This window comes from Aethalodelphis obliquidens, unplaced genomic scaffold (genome assembly GCF_003676395.1).
Source record: "Aethalodelphis obliquidens isolate GAN/ISIS:26980383/991018 unplaced genomic scaffold, ASM367639v1 scaffold39, whole genome shotgun sequence".
Classification (NCBI taxonomy): domain Eukaryota; kingdom Metazoa; phylum Chordata; class Mammalia; order Artiodactyla; family Delphinidae; genus Aethalodelphis; species Aethalodelphis obliquidens.
Window position 1 is genome coordinate 14,174,591 of NW_020837983.1, and position 13,593 is coordinate 14,188,183.

Here is a 13,593-nt window from a genome sequence, read left to right on the forward strand (position 1 = left end):
TAAAAATTATCGATGAGATTTTAATCTTGCATTTAAGATGTTTCAATTATTAAATACAAATATGATTTTATCTACAAGAGAAAACTTTTATATTTTATTAATTTTTAATTTTCTACCTCATTGCTGTTTACCTGTGAAAGATGATGATGAGTGATTTATTCTTACCTTAAGCCATACCAGAAGGTATTCTATTAGATGAGCGACAAGAACAGAAAGTAACATTTTATATAATACCCTTTATGCTGAGAATGCCTCAAGGCACTTTACAGAGTAAACATTGGTAGTGAATAACCTTGAACAAATTTTGCCTTTGTAACGCATTTAAAACTCTATACGTATCAAATAAGGAAATGTTGGCCAGAATGCAAGGCTTCTGTTATTATTAATATTTATTTCCAAGCCTACTAGGGGTGTATATATAATAAAACACCATGCTGAAATAACAAAGGTCAACAATCATAAAAAAGGTTTACCTGTCTACTTATCTACTTGGTAAGGATGTTCATATTTGTGATGTCATCACGATGCTTATTACTAAGTGTCAGGGCTTGGGATATGTTATACAACCGACAACTATTGATTCCTCTATAACTTAATGCCCAATCCACTATGATGCATGGGACTGCCAGGGTGTACAGCAATCTCGTTACAAAGGAAAACCCTGCATGTTTTTTCTTTGTTCTGTAATTTCTTTTTTCCTGTGTGTGTGTTTGTGTATATGTACATGCACATGTGTCTCCACAAAAAATGTACTGTATTAATTAGAGATTATCACTTAAAGAGATAACATTGATTAGAAGCCCTTAGCCACCCTTGGTCTCTTTCCAGCATCTCAAACTTGGAGCTCAAAGTTTGCTAAGACAGGGGTGAACTAAATTGCATTAGGAACCCAGGTTCCCTCTAGGACAGAAAGGATTGAGATGTCACAAAAAAGTGTTATAAAAACCTACTGAGGCAGAGTTGTTGGTCCTGAGTAAGGTCTAGTGCTAGAGTAGGTATAGAAACTTCACTGATAAAATTATGAGATAAAATTACTGGAGAAGGTAAAAAGACTTAAAACTAGAGGACTGGCTTGGGTAACGAGATAGATGGTTAAAGCACAATGATTTTTCCGGGGCCAGTGAGGCAGTAGACACCAGAACCTATGTATACCTGCATCTAGTTGGCAGACTTGAGCGCTGGGTAAGTGTCTGAGTAGCAGATTCTAAAACTGCAAGGCAAGGAACCCAGGCCAGAGAAGGCTCTTCCTCTCTCACTCTAAGAAGCACTAGTGCAGTCCTGTCAGGAGTCTCTGCCACAGGGGTAGCTCGCTCAGCTGCTTGCTTTGGGGTGAAGCAGCCAGGATTTATGCCCTTGGAGAAGCAACACCAGAAACAAATGGAGAATTGCTTCAGACAGTCTTGGGAAGGGGCTTGTCTGAGGCTGCTGTTCTGGGGAAGTGTGGTCCCTGGAACAGCAACGTTAGAATTACCTAGGAGCTTGTTAGAAATGCGTGTTCTAAGGTCCCCCTCCAGACCTACCAAATCAGAATCTCTGAGGGTGGGGATCAGCATTTTGTATTTTAATAAGTCCTCCAGGTCACTCTGATCAAAGGCAAAGGTTGAGAACCACTAACTTAGAGCAACCAGCTTATGGTAGAGGTGGTAGAATCCTCTAGCTTCAAGGGTCTAACAACAGTGCCAAAACCACAAGGAGTGGCCCTTTAAGTCTCTATAGGTGGTGACTATGAGCTCTTGTAGTGGTGACGGCATCAGCAATTAGTGATAACATCAGGGGCCAACGTGCTGTCTAGGTGACAGTGGCACAAACAGCATTGTGTTAACTTCTGGAGAAACCCAAACTTCACGCTGAGCTTCCATCAGCCCGAAGGGAGCTTGGCTTCCATGTGACTTAAGGTTAGATCAGATGGAACTTTGGATTCTAGAAAGCAGTCTGGGGGGCTTTTTGAGCATTCAGGAGAGGGGGATCAGGGAGGAGGAGAGACTGAACTCTTTCTAATCTGTGATGAAGGGGTCCCGGTGCTGCATGGTGCAGCACTGAGGGCTGTCTTTTGTACCTAAACCTGTAAGGGGAGATAGCCTAATTACGCAAAGAGGTATCTTCATCTCTCAGTTTACATTTGTAGTCAGTTTGTTTAAAATGTTCAAACTTGAAACATTTGTATTGGTTAATTCAAGGATCAGCCTCCCGATTTACGGTATTCCTGACTCCACATTGGCATTTTGAAGATGGCCTTCTGTCTAGCAGATGTCAGCAAGGAGGGAGTTGGTTCTCCTCTCTGGAGGCAGCCACCCAGGCAGAGCACTCAGTGGAAACATGCTGCCTTTACTTTCTCAGGAAAATAGAACTGAAGTCAACACCGCCTTCAGGAAGAAAACTTAATACGCACGACGAGAAACCGGGGCTTCCCTGGTGGCGCAGTGGTTGAGAGTCCACCTGCCAATGCAGGGGACACGGATTCGTGCCCCGGTCCGGGAAGATTCCACATGCCGCGGAGCGGCTGGGCCTGTGACCCATGGCCTCTGAGCCTGTGCGTTTGGAGCCTGTGCTCCGCAACGGGAGAGGCCACAGCAGTGAGAGGCCCGAGTACCGCAAAAAAAAAAAAAAAAAAAAAAAAAAAAAAACTACCTCCGATGTTAAAAAACGTTGTTAGAGCTAAGCCTGGCACCATTATTTTGTATTTTACATTCTAATTAATTTATCTCATTTTTCTGCAGCTGAAGAATACATTACATCATCTCCATATTAAAGGACTGCAGGAAGCTATAGACTTCTCTGCAAAGTTTTTGAAGTGGTGGAAACAGCCATACTCACAAATTGATGGTGTTAAAATGATCACGAGCTGTAAAATCTTACTTTAATGATTCTTAGCATATAAATGAGAGTAGAATTTGTTCTAAGCCAGTTATTGCTATACGGGCACTTCCTCAGTGGGGCTGTTGGAGTCCCTGACTCTATATGATTGTCTATATCTTATGGTACAGAATAAGTTAATAGTATATTTCTTTACCTAGTCAAAATCTAGATAGTCTCACAACTAGTAATATTGACTTTTTTCAGAGTTATCAATGAACAGCAGATCACAATGAATAATTCTGATTTGAAATATGGTGGGACCCCAAATCTAGCTAACTGAAGAGTACTGTGAGATGCTTTCATATATGTCTTCATATATAATCCACCCCTAGAGATTTTGATTTAATACGTCTGGGAAGGAACCTGAGTATTTGAATTAAAAACATTCCCAGATGTTTCTGTTATTAAACAGACTTGACAACCACTGAAATTATCTATCATCTATCTATCTATCTATCTATCATCTATCTATCTATATCTATCATCTATTGATCTATATCCATATAGATATACAGATTATATCTAAAACTTGTTCCTAACTTTATAGTTTACAAAATATATTCTGAGATAATTACACGAACCACATAATAAATGATGAGGCAAGTAGGGAAATTTAAGGGCAAAGACTTGAAACTCAAAGAAGTTCTCTTGGTTTGAGATTACAGCAATGGGCTTCAAACCCATGTCTTGTTGTTGCAGAATTTGAGCCCTTTTCTTGTAACATGCAGGGCTACAGTAAAGTCTTGCCAGCAGTTCAACGCCATCTTCCTCCTTCAGAAGGGTGTGGACCACCCAGGCTCTTGCGCTTGGGAGGGGTGGGAGGAGATAGGGAGAAAAGCCACCACTTTATTTTCTCCAGAATACCTCAGTAGTCTATGCATTCAGCAAAGTGATAACCAAGAATATTCAATGGTTATGTTTATATTAAGGGTTCTTGACCTGGTGGGTACTGGAATCCCAGAAGATACATGTATGGGTTTCAGAAGGTCTGTGAACCTTCCAAAATTATATGTAAAAGTTTGTATTTATGAGTAGTTGAAACATTAGTTTTTTTGGTACTCTGGTCTGCTGCATTCCACATTCTTTTAGTAATAACATCACCCCCATTGATGAGTTATATCCTTTTGGTGTATAACTTCTTCCTCATTGGAAACACTCTGGTAGGCTATTAATGAAGGTGCACTACACATATCCAGCCCACGTCTAGGCATATGACCCATGTGAAACTAATTAAACTATCACATTTTCTAATCTGAATAATGAACCAGGTAATACAAGACTGAACTCATTTGGTATTTGTTCATTGTAGCAGAGGGGCCTGAGCAGTTCCTATAATTGGGACCCTTTAGAACTGCTTGGTTCCTAAGTTTTAGTCAATTTGTCAGCCTCTCCTCTGTATCTGTGAATTCCCCATATGCTTCCATAAATTATTTTTGTCTGTGCAATCAAAAGTGGTTCTGTGACTTGCAACCAAAGGGCTCTAGTGACTGTATAACTTATTTTCTGGGGAGAAGGTTCAAAACTTTCATTAGAACTTCATTTCAGTCAGTGACCTCCAGAACGCTAAGTGTTGCTGGTCTGGAGCAACTGGGAAGGGAATTTGGCACTGTTCTAGGAGGTGGTGGTGGGCAGAGGGCTAGAGTGGGCTCTCTATAGAATTTGAGTGCTGAGTGCAAAATCTCATGGTACCCCCTCCTCTTCTGAGCTGCATCTCCGTTTTAGGAGTGATACTGTCAGCCCAGGTGGCACTGAAAGTGAAACTGCCCCACTTTGAAGAGTCACTTTTTTCTCTTCACATCTCCTACCCCACTCCCCATCTCCCGTTGGCACATGAATCTATTTTCCTCAGGTTTTGATTACGTCTTTATCTTTCAGTCAAGTCTCTTAAGACTTGAACCTCTATCGGAGGGCATATATGGCAAGTTTTGCTCCCTTTCAATGTATTCTAGAAATTGTTGGTTATGGTTATATTTTTTCACTTCCTTCCTGGTGCACCAAAACGAGAATGGATATCTCTTGCATTGGTCAAACACATGAAATGATTGTGATGATTTTAAAACACATCTGTAAATTCTTTGACACTTTTCCTGTCAAGAAGTGAACACTTATTCCCTTGCCCTGTGGAGTGGCCATAGAGGCCCACTTTTAAAGAATACCATGTGGCGGAAGTGACTCTCTGTGAGATCTAGTCTAGGTTGGAAAAGGCTTGACTTTCTCTCTTGGGACACTCACTTTGGAATCCAGCACCATGTTCTGAGGAAGCCTGGGCCACATAGAGAGGCCTAGTTGACAGCTCCTATCAAGATCCCAACCTCGCTGCCTTCCTTCTGAGAACAGAGCTGTGGTCGGATGGCTGGGGTGGGACTGGGGGTGACATACCCTTTGAGCACACTGCAAAACGCATGGGGGGGCTTCATGAGTGCTCTCAAGTGCACATGGTCACATTCTAGTGTGGGGCTGATTCTCTAAGGCCTGTTCTTGCTGATTTATAACTCAAGATTTACGTCTAGACCAGTATTCAACTTGGATGGAGGTGCCATAAGAAGGGAGAGGACATGGCAGTCGGAGGGTGTTGCATGTTCTGTGGACAAAGTACCACAAACTCAAGTTGGGCATTCATAGCAGGAAAGGGCCAATGGCATGGGTTTCAGGGACCCCAGTAACAGCATGTGTCTGTTCCAGAAAAAAAAAAGATCCCAACCAACAGGTCAGTAACAACCATCAGACGTGTGGGTAAGGAGGCCTTGGAGGTGCCTCTACTCCAGCCACCATTTGACTGCAACAGCATGAAGACTGGAACTACATTGACTAGCTGAATGCAGTCAACCCTCAGAACCGTGAGAGATAATAATGATTGTTGTAGCCCGACACCACGAAATTTGGCTTGTTTCATGCACTAGCTATAGATAACTGAAACAGCCATGATACTCCCTTGGTGAAACTTAAGTTCGTGCTGGGCATCTTGTACTTTGTGAAGCCTGTGCGTTTTTCCTCTCTGAAGTTTATTATGCAAAATGCTGACTCGTGTTGAGTAATTTTTAGAGAAAGCGGGCCTGAAAGAGAATTAGGGACCAAAGGAGACAAGAGAGTGGCACCATTTTCCTTCAACATAAAAAGAAGCAACTTGGCAGCTGCAGAGAATTCAGAAGAATGGAGAACTCAGGGGAAAACAGTGATGGAAAGAAAGTCAATTACTGGGCTGAGGGCATGGCCCTAACGGGTGGTCTCCACCTCCTTCTCACCTCACTCCAATCCAGTGTCCTCACTGTGGCCCAAATAATCTTTCTAAAGCATCAAGCCCATCACTCACCTATTTGAAAGTCTTAAATTCTCCCTGTTGCATTATTTTCAGGTTAAAAGCCAAGTTCCTTTGCATGGCACACCAGGATCCTAGAAGCCCGGCCTGTACTGGCGCCTGTCTCTGTAGCCTCAGGACTCCTCCTCCCTCCTCCCACACTCTGTGTTTCAGTTATGTTCATCATGACTGCTGCACCTTCCCCAAACATAATTTTGCCCTTGCTCTTCCTTCTTCTTGGCATGCCTTTCCTCTCCTTTTTTCCATAGTCAATTCCTATTCAACCTTAAAATCCAGCTTCAATGTTGGCTTCTTCAATGTTGGTGGTGTTACATGCTCATTCTGTGTATTCTCTAGGCCCCTGTGGTTACCTCTGCCCTAGGATTTCCTGCCTGCAATTGTCCTTGCCCATCTCCTTACCTGACTGTGAGCTCCTTGAACCTCGTGGCTTTGTCTGTCAGAATCCCCAGAGTCCATCAGTCCAGCAAGTGGCTCATGGTAAACACTCAGTATCCTCCACGAAAAATGACCTAGAGTGGACAGTCAGTCGGGGGAGACTAGAGAAGGGTCAGCCATTGTTCCCAGTAACTAGGAAGAGAGTGTTATTGTGATAGTTAACACTTGCAATTGGACTACTTTAAACTGTTGAATAAAGTGAAACACATGGGGTCTCAGCTGTGAAATTGCTTTGGGGCAGACACTAGATGGAAATAGCTTGGAGAAATCAAATGATTACAGATAAACTTTATCACAGTAAACTGACAGAATAAGCTACAAGTTATTTTTCGTTTTTCATCTTCTATGTTATATCATAAGAACATTATCTTTCGCAAGTGAATTAAATTTATTTTGTATCCTATGCAATTGTGTGTGTATGCGTGTTTGTGTGTGTGTGGGGGGTGCGTGGGCACGTGTGAAAGAAGGGTAATTTTACAGAGTCACAGCCAATGATGTGCTAGAGATGCTCCTATGGGCTTGTAAGAGCCAATTGTTACATTTTCAGGAGTCTTGCAAGTCCGTTATTAAACACAGCTTGAAATTAGCCAGGGTGGGAGCATTTACATCCGGGAAACTAGCAAGTGCTACAAGTCACAGCTCTCCTCCCCCTGTACCCAGCTCTGGCTGTTTAACATTTACTAGTTTATCACTGGATGCAGTCCTGTTGAACTCAGTATTTCTATGCTCAAAGACTGCACAAACTATTACATCTTTTGTAATCTCATGAGAGATGAAAAATGACCTAGCAGAACCTATCACGTGTGTGAGCAGATGACAGGGAAAATGAAACTGTCCCTTCATTGTATGACCAAAACTTGAAACTTTCACGGTTTTGTGTCACAAACGTATTCTCTATATAGTGTCAATTTGGGGGGGTGGGGGGGGATGTGGTACATTCTACTGAGAGGACCGAAAAGGAGAAAGAGCTATGTTTTTCTGAAGTGAAACTTTTGACACTACGACAGTGCAAGCAATGTATTCTTTACCTTTAAAAAAAACTACAATAAAATGCTAAATGATTCAGATGTCAACTTATTCTTGAAAAACTTATCCGTTCCATAAATATTCATCGAGTGCCTACGATGTGTAGAAGAGGCTATAGCCGTAAACAGGATGAACACAGGTCTGCCCTTATGGAGTTCACAGTAAAACTGGGGAGACAGTAGGCAAATAATTACCTAAATGGTATCACATGTTAAGATAAAATTCAGAGGAAAAAGGAGGAAATACATGTAAAATGAAGCTTAGGCTTTAGGATGCAGTTGGCATTCCCCATGTACGTGTAAAGATGCTCAGGGGAAGTAGATTTTGACATGTTTTAAAAGCAAATGGGAGGCCAAGGTGCCTAGACTATTAGATGAGAAGGAAACTGGTACAATGTGAGGCTGGAGACTTGGGTAGGAACAAGGTCATGGAGGGCCCTTGAGAAGGGTTTAAAAATTTTGGACTTTTTCCTGAGTATAATGGGAGGCCCATAAAGGGTTTTAAACTGAGGAGTGACATGCTTTAAAAGATTGCTGGGAACTGCTGTGTGGAGAATGGATGGTACGGGGGGCAAGGCACAAAAACCATAATGAAAGATGGTGCAGCTGTGAATTGGGACAGCAGGAAGGTGTCTAGGGGAAAGTTAGTGGGATAATTATTATGAGGCCACTTACGCTGGCTGTCCTTTTTAATGACCTGGAAGAAGTGATAAAAATAATTTGATTACTCTTGCAGGCAGTAATAGGGAATTACTCATAAAAGTGGAAAAAGACATAATTTTTAAAGCTCTAGAAAAATTATAACTAGTTAAGAAATAAAACTATATTAATAGTGAAGGTCTGTGTGCACGTACATAACGCATCTAATAATTCGTTGGCTCTCATGGAAAAATGCCTTGTGAACAACAGCACATCTTGTCCAGTGTTGTATTGATTCTGAGCGCTCTCTATTTGGTTCCAGCTAGTTCCTAGTGCTTTTACGTTCTACCTCTGCCAAAATGACTACTGACAATCTGTTTAGTGAGCTCGCAGGAGGATGGCCGTTCATGTTAAAAATTGGGAACAGCCTCACTTCTGCTATGAAAGAATCAAAAGAATCCCCTAAGGTATCCAGTCAGCAAGAAGCTGTATAAACAAGATGCCATCAAGAGTCTGCACAGAACAGAAATTAAAAATAATTATTGAATAACCCAACTGGCCTAGAAAGCTTTATATAATGTCTGCTGCTTCTTATAACGTCGAAGCATGGAAGACTGATGAAATGCAACAATCCAATGTTCAAATCCCCAAAGAGTGAACATTCAGCCTTCATGATGTCCATTGGAGACAAATGGAAACTACGACTTGAATTGCTATGGAAAAAGCATTAATTTAAGTTAATTCATCGAAGAGAATATTCTGTTCCGTCCTTCCAAATGAAAGATCATTTACCTTCTGTTACATAAGTTTAAGTCACACCGACTATAAACTGGCAGCTTCTTGTCTTAATTCCACTTAAACGGAGCAGATGGTCGCTTAATGCAACCCATTTCATTCAGAGTCACCAACAGATGAACAATACGGTTAGTTTGGCGTATAGGGAAATTAATGTGCTGCTGACTAGTCATTAGGTTTGCGACTACAGTTTATTAATTTTGATTTTTATGACGATTACCTCTGTTACCAGGAGAGTAGGGTAAATGCCAGAGTGAGCCGTGTCCATTTCACCCTCACCCAAACTAAAAATATTATTAGTGCTGCTACATTTTCTTTTCCTCAAGTTGAGAGATACATTTAAAGAATTAGGTTATGTCTGAAGATAAATAATATAAACAATTTGTGATGCTGATGGTGTATATGGGATATGATGAGATTAGATGCTTGATTACAAACGTGGCTAATCCTGCACAGTCGCGTGGTTTACAAACAAAGTGAGTTGGGTGAAAGATTTTTTCAAATGCTGTAGTGAATTAGCCTCTTTGGAAAATAGTTTCATTCAGGCTTTGTAGGTGGGAGGCCATGAAATTACTGAATTGTGTCCTTTGGTGAGTTTGTTGGTCAGGACCCTATTGGGGATCTGGTACCTTATAGTGTAACCCAGCGAGCAAGGTGGGGTCCTGGGTTTGCTACCATGAGGGGTACTTTCCAGGTAGTGCTCAGTCTAACTTCTTTATAGTCCTTGAATAAGCTGTGGGAAGGAACAAGGGAGGGAGAAATGGAGGGAGAGGGAGGAAAGAGGAGGCCGGGGAGAGAATTCCTAGATAAAAGACAGCAGCGGACAGCTTTGGAGATTGAGTATTGGAGGAGCGTGAAGGCATTTTAAATCCCATAATGTCTAGGTCTGAGTAGTAGCAGATGGAAAGATACAGAGATAAAGCTCTGAAAATAATATTGGAGATAGTAAACTGAAATGCATACAGGAGCCAAGCAAATAACATAACTGTAAACAGGGACCAGGAGGGTCCTATAAAAGTGTGAAGCAGGCTGCAAGGAAGATATTGGTGTCTTTATTGCCACCAAGCACAACACCCATCAAGTTATGATGCCTTTTAAGACACAATTTGAGCTGAGAAAAAATAACCCTATAAAACACACCGAGGTCGATTTGTGACCTCTAAGATTATGTGCTTAGAGTTTGAACTTGAGCAATTGCATGCAGTAAGAATTTTCTACAATGACTGAGAAAGCCCTGAAACCAGGAATTGTTCTTTCTCATGGAAGCAAGCAAGATAAAAAAAGACTATTTCAGAATCATATTTTAAAGGCATGTGTGGCTAAGAGTTTTTTGTTGTTGTTTTTCAGTAAGTTCCCAAATGTGGGGGGATTAGAGTTAATACCAAGAGTTCATTTTATGTTATTTATTCTCTGTGTGTATGTAGTATATATTTGCCTAAGTCACTGTTTCAGTACACTTTCACAATTCATTTCTCAGCAAGGCATTAGTCATTATCAGCTCAGCCCTTTTCTGTGTAGTGTTACATTTCCAAGTTTAGTTTATTCCCCCATTGTCTCTGATTTGAATTCTTGTGACTTTGCTCTCACTAGTTTTTTGTTTGTTTTGCCTCCAGTTTCTGTTTCCCCTATCTCATCATTTATAGCCACTTCCTTAGAGGGGACCTGGGACTGACCCAGTTGGGATTTCCATCAAGGGGACAGTAGTGGGAATTGAGTATGAGAAGGCAAGACCAGCACAAACTCTCCAGCAAAAGGTGGTCTAGAAATGAAGGGAGTAACTAGGCACATTGAAATATGAGTCTATTGGGGAATGTGGACAGTTAGATATCGGAGAGTCCAAATACCGAGGTCAAAGTGCCAAAGATAGGGTTCAAAGTTGGGGGATGAGTGAAGAATTTAGAGTTGAGTAGAACTAGGTCAGGGGGTGATCATGTGAGGAACATACGAGGACGATCTGTGGTTCATGTCTATTGGTCAATGGCTGTGTGCATGGTGGTTGGAATGTCAGGCTGGGACTGAGACATGATATACATTATCCTCTTCACTATTGTTAAAGGGGACTTTCTAAAACATGAATTGCATCATGTAATTCCCTTTCTACAAACACACTTAGAATTCTGCTCGGAACTGTACTACTTGCCGTAAAGCTGTCTGATGTGGAGTCGACATCCTGGTGTGTTGCAATCAGCTATGTGTGTGCAGTCACATTTAGGTGTGTCTCATGTAATTTATTGCTCATAATAAAGTGCAGGAGTTTGTGAAGCATTTATTTTTTCAGTATGAATCAGAGCAGATCGATTCTCCATAGTTTGTCCGTCTCTCTTGCATCTGAGGTGGTTTCTTGAGCAGAAATGAAAGGTACGGTGTTACAAGTAAGTCTTGGGGAATTGCACATAACCTGAGGCCTGTCTTAGGTAGGCTGCAACCTTCTGCAAGCAACTACCTTTCCTAATGGGCTGATAGTTAGATATTAGAAAAGGTGATTGTGAATTATTATCGTGTTGGGCTTCTTCGAGCCGTGGTATGCCCATAGGAGTGTGTCGTGAACGAGAATGTTATCTGTCACGTCTCTTTTGGAGAAAAACACATTGAGATCTGCTAGCAAAATCTAAGCTTGGTAATTTGAGCTGTCTGGTACAGCTGCATTTTTCTCTTCTCTCTACAGGTGTTTCAGACTCATCATTCTGCTTAGAGTCACCTCTCCATGCTTTCACTTGCCTTTCCTTTTGCCTGGAGTGGTTAATCCTGGGCTGCTGTATTGTCTAACTCGAGAGAGCACAATTTCCATTGTATTCTTGAGTTATCCTTTGGGAAGTGGGAGGGGGGATCGCATTCACACAGATGAACATTGCTCCGGAAGTTGTATTCGGGGGTGTTTTTCATTATGCTTCCTTTCTCTCATAGATCTGTTTATATACATATATATATATATAATATTTATATATATAAATATATATTTATATGTATTGTATATTTATATATGTATATATATAATATACATATATAAATATATATATATTTCCTTTAAAAATGTGTTATTAAAGTCCTCTTCCAAAATTATCATATTAATTATATGTGATCACCTAGCTTTTGAAATAAAAGGTTTCTACACTTTAGAAAAAGAATCTACATGATTGAAAATTTCAGTGATATTACTATCACTTTTGAGCACTGAAGATAAATGCCATAATTTTATCTGATATCAAGTGCTTAATCAGATTATTTCTAGAGAACGTTCCAATTCTTTAGTTCTAGAGAAATTAGATAGACAATAGGGTATGATTCAGTTTGTGCCATAGTGTCATTGCATGGGGAAGATTGAAAGGGGGCCGTGTAATATGAGTGGCATGATATTGTCTAATATACATAGATTTTGGAGCCAGGCAGACATAGATTTGAATTCCCGATAAATGACCTGGGAAATTTACTTAAGCACTCAGCTTGTCAGTTTTGTCAGTTTGTAAAGTGGGAATAACAGTACCTACACCACTGTTAAAGACCAAGCGAAATACCATATGGTTAAATCTCCTGTTGCGCTTGATGCATAGAATTTTAATTTCTGTTCTAAAGTTCTATGAAAGTGACTTAGTTATAAATAAAGCTATTAGGCTTTTGTGTATATGACTCCCTCATTCAAACCTGAATGAAACTTTCTGTTACATGTTTTGCACATAAGGTTCTACCCCCTCCCCCCAAAAGGTTTATTTTTAAGTAGTTACCTGAGTTTAGATTTATTTGAGCAAAACAAGTGGCAGTGATGGGAAATTGAAGTTTACCAAAGACTAATTTGGAAAAAGATGCATAACTCTGGCTCAGGTTGAAAACACAACCGTTTAAAATGCAAACGCTGAAACCATCGGAAAGAAAGCCGAGGTATTTGTAACGCACAATGTTGAAACGGTATATGCTATATTGATTTCACTACTGAGTGGAGGTTTTGCTTTTTGCTTTGCTCTATGTTTTTAAAGGTTTTGTAATGTGAATTATAGATGATACCGAAGTATTTGCTAAGCCCCAAATAGCATTTCTTTCTTTCCATTTGATTTTTATTTTTGTTGGAAATGCATGTTTGATGATGCTAAAACCATACATCTTTTTCAATAGTGGTCTGTTAGTTTTACTTAGTAGTAGCCAGGGCTGACTTTTCCTTTTACAGTCGTTGAATGTTAAACAGCATTGAAAAATGTTAAGTTGTTAGATAACTGACTAGTTTTGTCGGAGCTCCTTTGGGAGGCTGAGAATTAGCCAGGCTTCTCACTCTCCTTTTCACACTCCATAGGGAATACGTTAATTCACTATTTACAGCAATGGTTTAATATTCCATTTCTTTTAATTCACGATTCACTTGGGAACTTGTGCACAAGCCCTGTGTAAGCCGATTTTATCCCATCAGGAATACACACCCAGAGGCACTTGCCCTGGTGTGGTGAGAGTGAATTCCAACGCTCCCAACTTCAGAGCCCTTCATGATACCGGACACATAATAATAATAATAATAATAATAATAATAATAGTAAAATGATAATG

General features: G+C 40.5%; 1 long non-coding RNA gene across 3 annotated transcripts in view; it reads left to right on the forward strand.

The window, feature by feature from the left end:
* The first annotated feature begins 11,326 nt into the window (after nucleotides 1-11,326).
* LOC113633425 (uncharacterized) overlaps nucleotides 11,327-13,593 on the forward strand; it is an 81,291-nt gene continuing 79,024 nt past the window's right edge. For all 3 annotated transcript variants that reach the window (XR_003438195.1, XR_003438194.1, XR_003438196.1), the window contains exon 1: nucleotides 11,327-11,683. This is a non-coding gene — a long non-coding RNA (uncharacterized LOC113633425). The remainder of the gene's footprint in view (nucleotides 11,684-13,593) is intronic.